The sequence below is a fragment of the Varroa destructor genome, unplaced genomic scaffold, assembly GCF_002443255.2.
Source record: "Varroa destructor unplaced genomic scaffold, Vdes_3.0 BEIS01000001.1, whole genome shotgun sequence".
NCBI classification, from domain to species: domain Eukaryota; kingdom Metazoa; phylum Arthropoda; class Arachnida; order Mesostigmata; family Varroidae; genus Varroa; species Varroa destructor.
The window spans coordinates 19,058,862-19,069,618 of NW_019211454.1; the positions used below are offsets into that span (position 1 = coordinate 19,058,862).

The 10,757-nt window shown below is 41.5% G+C and overlaps 1 long non-coding RNA gene across 1 annotated transcript; it reads right to left on the reverse strand.

Annotated features, from left to right (window-relative positions):
- Positions 1-3,390: 3,390 nt before the first annotated feature.
- On the reverse strand, positions 3,391-8,883 carry LOC147758348 (uncharacterized). Its single transcript, XR_015318448.1, has 3 exons — positions 8,381-8,883; positions 4,913-5,255; positions 3,391-4,551 (listed from the first exon to the last, which is right to left on the reverse strand). It is a non-coding gene; the product is annotated as an uncharacterized LOC147758348 (long non-coding RNA).
- Between the last annotated feature and the right edge of the window lie 1,874 nt (positions 8,884-10,757).

Below are 10,757 nucleotides of genomic sequence, written 5' to 3' on the forward strand. Positions count from 1 at the left end.
GCCTTCGCGCGGCCAGCCACAAGCGTTTACCACGTCGGTCCAAGCAGCGGGTGAGAAAGGCCATCATTTAGAGATGCCGCCTTAAGAAAGAACTATAAGTTGACATTTGCATAATAAAAGAAGCACAATAGCCTTTTCAGTTGGCGTGAGGACGCGGCCGTTCCAGTGGAACCGACGCGGGCTCTAAGCAGCGGGGCATTCGCATTGAATAATAGACAGCTGCTTGACCTCATCTCTTCGGGTCTCGTTTTCGAGAACAGTTTAGGCCATTTGAAAAAGCAGACCTAATGACCATCTGTTACCCGAACGTTTAGCCACTTTGGCGAACAGAGTCGTCTGCTGTTTATTTTCGGTTGACAGATCCGATTCTTAAACGCTGTTTTTCAAGCCGTTCATCGATAAAAAGCTACTGACGACTTTTGATAATAGTGAAAACGCTGCTCTTGCGGGCTCGTATTGCCATTTTTGACGCTGTATATACCTAATATGGTTTCAATAACTGCAAAGAATTTAGCTATCGCTAAGTAAAATGGCAAAAAAAACGGGAGGAGAATGAACACGAAGTGAAGTCAACACGATGAACGTTGACAGCCCATGATGCTTTTAGAAGCTGACTCAAACCCAAGCAAAACATTAGTAGAAAATATAGAAAACCAAGTGAGCATTATTGCTTGCGGTTGACGAGTTCTTGCACTATACAGTGTGACTAATAGTACATCACTCTCTGTATATTATATACGCTTGCTGTTTTTGCATTATCTCTAAAAAACATATTTGGATCGCTTTGTATCATTAATCACTATGAAGGCCAGTCGTCTAATTTATTATACAATACTTACTTCTTGACTAATTCTTACTCACTTATTTCCTTATGAACGTGCCAGGAAAAACCGGTTCTCCTTAGCTAGTTAATACAAACATAGGGCGGAACGACATTGAGACACAGTTCCCATTTTTATACATACGTACAAATACTTGAGGGCTAGAGCTGTACCGCTTCTGTCTAATAAATACACCAGAGAGATCAGTAGATGGGATTCGAGTATCTACAGATAATAGTTTTCAGATAAAGAAAGCCGATAACCGATCTCTTCAGCAGCCAGAAACATCAGCAGTACACGGAACAAGCAGCACATGACAAGGGCAAAAGAAAAAATGTTCCAAATATAAACCAGATTTCGACGGTGGCGGCAAGAGTAGCGGCGGCGCAACCATAAGTGCCAGCCTTCGTTGAAATATCGAAAGGTTCACATACACTTACACTGTGCTTTTGGCTTCCTTTAAATGGTTTATAGATATTAAACTGAATATATAATGGATACAAAGGCTGTGTTTAGTTTTACATAGTCATTCGATAATGGACGCCAAGTCACCAGACGTGGCAGATAACCTCTCCGGTTTAATAGATTTTTCAAATGGTGCCGCTCGTACTGCTTCGGACAGACCCACGAGTCAATACAGCAAAAAACAACCATGTATCTACGCGCGCTTTCCACCCACCGTATTACGTATCCCTGAAAATTTGCAAAAAATACGGTACTTTTGCATTACAATAAAGTAAATTTGCCTGCGTTCCAGTCCGATGGGCAGAATTACTTATCTATTACCCGGTACAAGGACCCTATCTATCTGGCTGATGTGAGCACAAATGGTGTTTCGAGAAAGACCGAAGCTGGGGGCTGCGTCTTAATCGTATATTTGGTTTTTGACCACAATATGAACTTATTTCATGTACAGGTTACAACAAAACATTATCCTATAAAATTCTCTAGATTGGTAATAGCATCAGATTATCAACTAATAGTTCCAAGAAAGTATCTAAATTGACCACGGTTCCAAATACATGTCCTGCAAAGCTGTTACTCATTATCGTGATACCTCGTCACCTCTATTTGTGCTTTTCTCACACAGTTTTACGTTATGTGTCGCTTCCAACAGAAAGCAGGGTATTTTTCGCCCGCAAAAACGGTAATTTTAGACCCCGGTTTCATGCTAGGGACGGCATTCATTTGTAATACTACAGTAGCTATCTAGGCTCGTATGTCCTAGTCAGTCCCTCGAACACATAAGAATGAGAGCTACCGCTTGCACAAAACATACGGCGAAAGCATGGATTCGCTTCTGTGTCTCCGAGTATAATAAGACGTTGATTTCTGCTACTAGGTGATCTCATAGTTCATTCTCAGCTATCCCTTTTTATGACAGACGTTAGTTCCGCTGTTTTAGCATTGATATTTTCTCGTTTCTCGTCGGCCTACCTACAGTAGTCCGCCTGTCTCCCCTAACTGACCGTAACGGACACGTAACACTGGAGCATCAAGCTCTGCGAAACGGCAGCCCATTTGGCGAAGTTTTGAGTTGCCGAGGTTTTAACCCCTGCCGTTGGACGAAACCTACGCTCAATAAAGCTTAGTCGGTTTTACTGAGAAGAACATTGACAGAGGTCACTCGGTTACCATGTCTCGCTCCACGTAATTGCAAACGATCCAAATGTTGGCCTCTGCTTTACCTTTCGACAATTAGGCAATTAAAAGTCGAATACATCATCTGAAACTGGGGCAGAAACTTCCAGAAGAAGTCGTATTGACCGCAGACGCGAGTCCCGCTTCTAAGTACCGCTGTCCTAACCTGGATTTTACCGACAGGGGCAACTGACATACGCCACTTGGTGGTAAAACTAGCCTCGCATTTGCCAGCCTGATTCTATCCGTCGAAACAGAATGGGCGAGCAAGAATCCACGCTTGACGAGATATATCTTACACAGGTTGTTCCGAGGGTAATGCAACCTTGTGTGGGTCATGACTAATACAGATCTTGAGGTCTGGTGTTATATACTTAGTGAAATTACGATGGTGGTAAGGATCTGTACATGTGCATACTAAATTTATTATAGCATCTGTAATCGTAGTTCTCATTACGTCATGATAACGATCCATAAAGCATACATATCTAAAATCGTTTTATATTATTGCATATTATCTCAATGGAAAGAACTGGTTGTTTTGGGCGTTTTTGCATGCGAAAAATGTGAACTTACTAGAATTGATTAAAACAAATTAAGAAAATGAACTTAAATCCCCAACTGCTTTTATAGTGCTCTGAAATTTAATAACGAGTAAAAATGTTTTGGGAATGTGTCTGTTCATTTTCATAAGAACTCTTCGCATGGGCGTGTTGTCAGGCTGCGCAAAAAGCCGAAACGCAATAGTTCTTTGACCACGTAATTTCCATTAAAATTAACTGTTTCTCGAATTCGAGTGCGGGAAAGATACTTTAATATGTATAACTTGACAAACGTTTATTGATCTTCGCGAACTATAGCGTTGACCTATGTACTTTTCATACACCCGAGCGGGTGGAATTTCTTTTTGAAATTATACAGCAGGAACTACCTTTCCAGTCGCGACTGATATCTCCGACACCGCGGGAACACGTGTGGATATATTAATGAAAATATTTTAAGTCTCCCGTGGTTCCTTTGGTTAGGGAAGAACACCAGTGTGGTTTTACTTGATCAACCTGCATTGTATGCATCAGAGACATTTGTTACAGCGTGCCCGCGTTTATGAAAACTTTCGGCAATTAACTTCCGATACTCTTAATATTCTGTCAGACATAAACCTGTATACGTTTCTGTTCAAACGAAGTCCCATATTATATTTAGAAAATCGACAAACGTCGTCTGCATAATTAACACCGGAACAACAAGAAGCGGTCACATCAGCTTTCAACATCTTCGTGCCTGAAGGGAATGAGAATTAAATCTTACCTATAAAGAAATAAATTGCTCAAACGATAGGTATTTTAAGCGAGCTTTCTAGTTTTATGCCGCAGCAAGTATGTATCTTTCGTTTTTCTCCTCCAAGAAGCTTATTGTAACTATCACCTAAGTAGGGCAATAAACCGTCCGACCTCCATGGTAGTAAGTCAACTGTTAACTTTTACCTTGACCGCGAAATCAATGTCTACATACCACAACTAATTACGATCATTTTTCATTCTTTTTTACCTCGTTGCACATACAGCCAACGACAATGTGCGTCTAGCTGCTCGAGTAAACAAGCCCGACATGGGTCCAAACGTTTACCAAAAATTTTGCCTTTTAAGCCGGTTCTTTTTGGAATTCCCTCGTCGTACACTCAGCCCACGAAAGGTTGACGGTAATTTTCCATATGGCGCTTTTTACAAGGCCGTTCGGATCTTCCCTTTGCTTATAGCAGAGCCAGCATTGAAGCCTTCATGTCCTTGATGAAGACCGAAAGCCATCCGTCCTGCAACCCGCTCGTTTTCTCCGCCGCCTTCTCCCAGACCCATAAACGTTCGTCGCTCCAGCTGTCGGCCTAAGACGGTAACGAAACTGTGCCTGCTGTGCCATCGTCACTATCAGTGTTCGCAACGACGATGTGCAAGTACAATTTTAGTTCACGACGTTGACGCTTTGCATTATTAATGGTTCGCTAGTTATTGTCCCGGGCAGCTATGTCGGGCGCTGTGCGACAGCGTTGCGTCTGTTGTGCCCGTGATTCTGCTTCTTATTCCCAGCAGAGGAACTGTAGAAGAGAGAGTGAGGCGGTAAGTGAACATAGAAGAGATAAGTGGCGTGGAGTCATGGGAAGTAGCCAGCTTAAGAACTCAAAACACCTTCTTTCGGCCTACCACCGCCCCCTAGCACTATAACCAATTCTAACGGTGCGCCCATTGCGCGTCTCTGTATCTGTGTACTAGAATGTATATAAAGCATAGGTACGCACATATATTCGCGTTTTCATGTTTTCACAGTTGTGTTCAATGAAGGGCCATGTCTATAATTGCAGCGCTTTATACGCCATGCGTGGCCTGCGCATTGCTTCCAGTCTTTTTTACCTCTTCCATCGTCCCCTCTTTCCCGATACCAGGGATGTGCCAGCTTACCTTGCGTCTTTTAGTGCCAAGTGTTCGCTTAAGCCCCGACGTGTTGGTGGCCATCCTTTGGCAGCAAGCAGCACGACAGCAGAATCAGCCAAACTCGGTAGGAAACGTCGTAGAGAAAACTGGGACAACAACAAGCAGTCACGGTACGAAAAACGGAAAAAGGCAAGCAACTAACCTATCGACAAATCGCCTCAGTCTAGCTTGCTAGTGGGGATGATACATAAAGACGGCGCGTGAGCGACCACCGGTCTCTGGCATTGGGGCCCGCCATGGTCATTACGTCAAATAATGCGGCGATATTTGCATTGGCTGCCTGCCTGCCTGCCTGCCTTCATGAAGATGCCTGCGAAAAGATATAAGATGGATGAAAGCGGCAATCCTATGTGCACACACATACGCCAGCGCATGATTATGGTCACCAGCAGCGTTAGCAGTTGCTGCCGTTTCAGCGATCAGAGACCTCATAGTCGAGACAGCCGGAATAGATGTCTATCATGTATAATTTATCACTTACTCATAAAGGCTCCGCACAACATATGAATTAGTGCATGCCTTAATTAATGTTTTTGTCCGGGGAAAGGCCCGAGGCACGCGCTGGACCCGAATGGCGCGTGAATGTAGATGCGTACAGACGGACCGTGTACGTACTTTGTAGACACAGAAACTCCGGAATCTTCAACTGATGAAACACACGTTCTCGTTGAGTACTGACGAGATTATGGTGAAGCAGATAAAAAATAATCGGAGGTACTCTAAACGTCTAAAAAACATATTCACGAATGAGCTTCTCAAATCTATTTCTAATCAAGTATTGATTAGTATGGCGATCATCGTAAGAACTATATTAGTCGAGAAGGATAGCTTGTGATGGAGGGCATCTGCTGTATACGCAGGTCCTATCACCTGGGGTAAAAGTATGAGTGATATTTATTCGAACCGCAAACGTATTGGCCAAAGGTTCGATTAGAAGGAACTCACAAACGGCATAATGCTGTTTATTGTATTATAATATTTTAAATTATATTTTAAAAATAGGAATTGGTTCGGACCTTATAGCACTGGTCATCATCACTTGAATTTATTCATATGCCAGTCAGATGACCTCGTATATAGGTTCAGTTAGTAAAATAAATAAACCTTTGCGTCCTGTTATGTGCGATTTTCGAAATCATCAATGTATTAGAAACATTGCATATGTTTTCATTACGCGGGCGACCCAGCAAATAGCCTTCAGAGTATTAATAAACAAGTATGGACATTTCGACAAACGGTCAGGATGAATTATAGTGGAACCTCGGCGCTGAAAAGAACCGATTAGAGTAGAGACGCAATCTTCTCATCATTGTCATGTTTATCACGCGCTACAGAAAAAGAATAGGCTCACCCTTCATCTAAATTCTCTGCATATTCCATTAAAACAAAAGAAACACTTCGTAAAACTAACATTATAAACATTTGATAAACGACAGATTTTCTAGGCCCATTTACCCAATCGAAACTATTCATTCAAATAGGCACAGTTTTTCATTTTATATACAATTTTAGGGTGATCTACAGCACTTTCTCTAACCTTCTCACGCGCCGATAGGCTATTTTTGGGCCTAGCTTTAGAATTGCGTTACACAATTGCAAATATAAAAATTCGGGCATATTTCTCTGCCATTCCATGTTTACCTTGTAAGATTTTTTTCTACGACTGTATTATATCTATGCGCAACCAGCCGAAGCTTTAGAGGAGTCCACGGTTGCGTTTATATCTGCGTCTCACACTTCTTACGTTGGAAACAATCACAGTTTACAGATCTAAGGTCTTGATAAATTAAGCAAGAACATAAGAAACGCAGAGTAGTACGACTTGACCGTAATTAAATCCTTGCGCTAAGTCTTATCACTGTTTTGTGAATCCCATAATAGATGCAATACACTTTTCTGTCCGTTTTATCATTGAAATCGGTTACTGATACCCTTATTACGTTGAGGTATTTACCTCAGGCTAGAAAATTTCCTTAATACGCTTCGTTCGCCCCACTGGCGAAGTAACACAAGACAGGTGGTCGCCTAAGTGAATAAGGAAGGTGAGGCCTGCTTGGACCCAGCTGTTCAAGGCCGCCATACCAACGGAAACCTATTAAGACCGTTCGATCAGTTATTGTATTACGGACTGGGAAGGGCAGAGCTAGATATTAGTGGGTACTATTAGTTTACAAACTAACAAAGCGCGATAAATTCACGCATTGTTTACTGTTGCCTCCGCTCTGTACGATGACGTCAAATATCGAAAGGAGTAAACAAAATCATAGGCGCAACACCTAGCGACGGCGTTGCGGGTCACCTTATATAGTAGTCGTGTAGCGGTAATAACACCAAACAGGCCTGAGACGACATTGAAACGTGCTTAAGTCAACCATACACTTTTATCATACTATTCTTATGTAGATCTACGAGCAAAAATAACAGTTAACATATCAGACCGCTCACATACTCTAGATCGATGTACTATACGCACCTAACAAACAAAAATATGTTATTTTTACATTTAAGCATCCCCACATAGTTACAAGATATAAAGGACATGAGTTTTCCGAGATTTTTCGTATGTCTTGCGTTTTCCGGTACTACGATTTTAAATAATCGATGCTATCTTACCGCTGTCTTGAGTTACTCCAACTTATTAGCGCCTTCGAGCGCAAGTTCTGTTTGTGAATGCCGTACGATAAAAGACAATACATGAACGCAGTTTCCTATGTGCCAAGCCATTATCGACGTTAAGCCACATTTACAAATGCCCTACAACGGCACGCGGTATCGACTAATGGTGAAGCTTGATGACTCCCCCGGGACCACTTTCACAATTTCTTACTGCTTCAAACGTAAAGAGTTAAAAACGCGCTAATGGACTGTACCGGTAATCTTAGAGTTACTTAGAGAGGTAAAATACAGGCCAGTTGCTTGTGCGTTCGATTTGAAGCTGTGTCGGCTACTATGATGATTCAAGTATGCATAGGGTCTTATTGAAGCACATGTATAGCTTGTTTCTGAAGCTAACTGGCATCATTTCCAAAGCATATAGAATGGGTTTATTTTTAAACGTATATTTATCGCGTTCTCATCTTATCACAAACACCCTAAATAGGCGAAGTATGTGCACCTTTCAGCCAAGTGAAATTAAATATATTGATTGACTGAAAAATCGTGTGTTTCCCGATAAGTAACTTACTTCTATAGATAGCTATTACGCTTATATTAAGATGACGTTTTAGGCCAAGGCTATTGTCGATACTAGCCTATTAAAGCGGTACCAGCTTTCTGAATAATGCCGTTTTCAAAAATTTTAACGGATTTCTAGGCCAATTTTTCGGGCCTTCTTCTAAATTCCTTGACCAGCTTGGAGTGGTTAACTTAGAAATACCTTTTGTGAGTTCTAATATTGTACTACTAAAAAGACGTGTTGCTTAAAACATGACTTACGTCAAAATCCACTTCTGTACAAAGTACCCTGCTGTAAGGCGCCCGTTTTCTATTGCACAATCAAGCCTAAATAGAAATATGGTGGCTTACAGTCACATACTCGCTACACTCTGTTCGTAGCCCACTTTGTAGGTCACCTCACGACAATTTCTTCCATGAATGCTCAATGCCTTTCCAGTCTTTCCTTCAATCCTCCTAGACCTCTGATTCGTGCTATGTTTGCGTACGATCTATCATACCATTTTGCTTTTGCTTGTTCCACTTATCTACTTACTGCTGTTCTATTACAACTACCATTACTAGGTCCGTTCAATGTCTTTGCCTTGCCACAATTGCCTGTCCTTTAGCTCGCTCCGTAGAGTCGAGGTTGACTCATATCATTGACTGTTTCTAATGCTTTGTCAGCTTTCTCTGTCGCTGTTCTTCGAAAGAAACATCCATTTTTCAGGAGAAGGGTTGCAAGAATGCGGCAAGGCCATAGCCTCCCGGCCTTTCCGTACTGGAGCTTGCCATCGCCGCTAGGTCATCAATCCTATTTAGAATAACGGTGGCCGCCATAGCAAGGATGCTGTGTTTCCCGTTTTATCTCGTCACACTCTCCCACATCCCTTTTCACATATTCCCTCTCTGTTTTGCTTGGTCTCTCTCTCTCTCTCTCTCTCTCTTTTAGAAACTATATATATAAATGATAAACTATAGTAGTAAACAGCGGTAAAAAATGAGCGATCTGCATTTCTTCAACCACTGCGAACGCTGAGGTCACTGTATGCTACGAATTTTAGCTGGGTTAGTAATGTGGGTTCTTCTAGCTAGCAAGATACTGCGAACGATATCGAAGATATGAATAAATTGACGAGACCCTCCGATTTTCCGTAACGCTCCCATCAACAACATCGGCGAGGCGACATTGTCCTAAACAACGGAATGCGGCCAAGTAACAAATTGTTATAAAAGCGTTTTTGTTTAGGGTGGTTTTTATCATTATGCCGCTTGCTAACAGAACCGATATTGTCATTGTTAGCCTGAAGGAAATAAAAGTAGTAATAGAGAGAGAAAACAACTTGGAATAAGCCCGAATTAAAGAATTATGGTACTCTAGAATATATTACAATGATTTGTCTTACTTATTTGTTGGCTGATACCTTACCGCTGTCTTAGTTGGCTGACTAGCGAACAGTACAATGTCTTAGAGCAGGTTGTAGGTCTATTTATCTGCAAAAACTTGGATCGACCTGCAAAATACGCAAGACGCCATTAGCAAAAACATAAGAATCTCCGCAAACTGTCTAAGGAAACCCATTCGGCCAATGGTGTAGGTTATCATCACCTCCAGAAATAGGTATGAGCTTTTTAACCCGAATAGATATAGTTTTTTATTTTTGAGTCTGTCCTGGCAGGCTTACCCGTTCTCCATACCTTCAGCTACATCTTTGCATTGGCTTTTTTTTCTATACAAATTGTATAGTCATTTGAATCTCTTGAATATCACATACTGCATGGCTCTCACCTCTCGCTTAAAATATATATATATATATATATATATATATATATATATATATATATATATATATATATAGACTAGTTTATACGTGAAACATACGTAAAGTGCACTGTTTTCATGTGCAATTAGCGTACGTCTAGTTTTGACGACAACGCGATCCACCTTTCCGACCTGTGAGGAAGGTGCTTAACTCAACTAACAACAGGTCGAGCTCTCTAAAAAAAGTTCTACAAAAGTTGGCGATAACCCTGCCCCGTTCCTAACTTACGTCCTCATTCAAAGTTTTGTCTTTTACTAGCACTTGAGGCCTGCGTTCAGCTGAGCGGCAATGAAAGGGAGGTTTTTCACAGAGGGGTTTACGATTCAGTTTTCGTCTAAGGACGCAACCAGCTGCCTTTTTGAATGCAACACAATAATTAGCCAGGAGTAGGCTATTAGACTAGCCCACTTTTCAGCTTGGTGGGTCACTTTTTTTTTAACTGCTTTTGATAGCGATGCAAAATATAATGGCCGTAGTGAGTCTATGAAGTTCATTGCGATTTAGCACACATAACATATAGCATTCACATGGACCCGCATTGACGATGGATGGAAACCTGATTGTACTTGTCCTGAGGTTCAGCAACGAAGTTCTGATCCGAGCTGGGTTCTTAAGCGAGAGCCAAAAGGTTAGTTACTGACGAATTTATCTGGGTGTTAGTACCCTCTCACAATAGCAAAATGTAAATTATTTAGAATTTTTATTCAGATCAGGTTGTGCCAGACACTTTACTCCGAACGTCACGGATACGAATGTCTTTTCATGTATCAATTAGCAACACTGCTGGTTTTATTTTCAATGAGCAGATCGACGCCGTTCTGTACTGGTAATAAGAG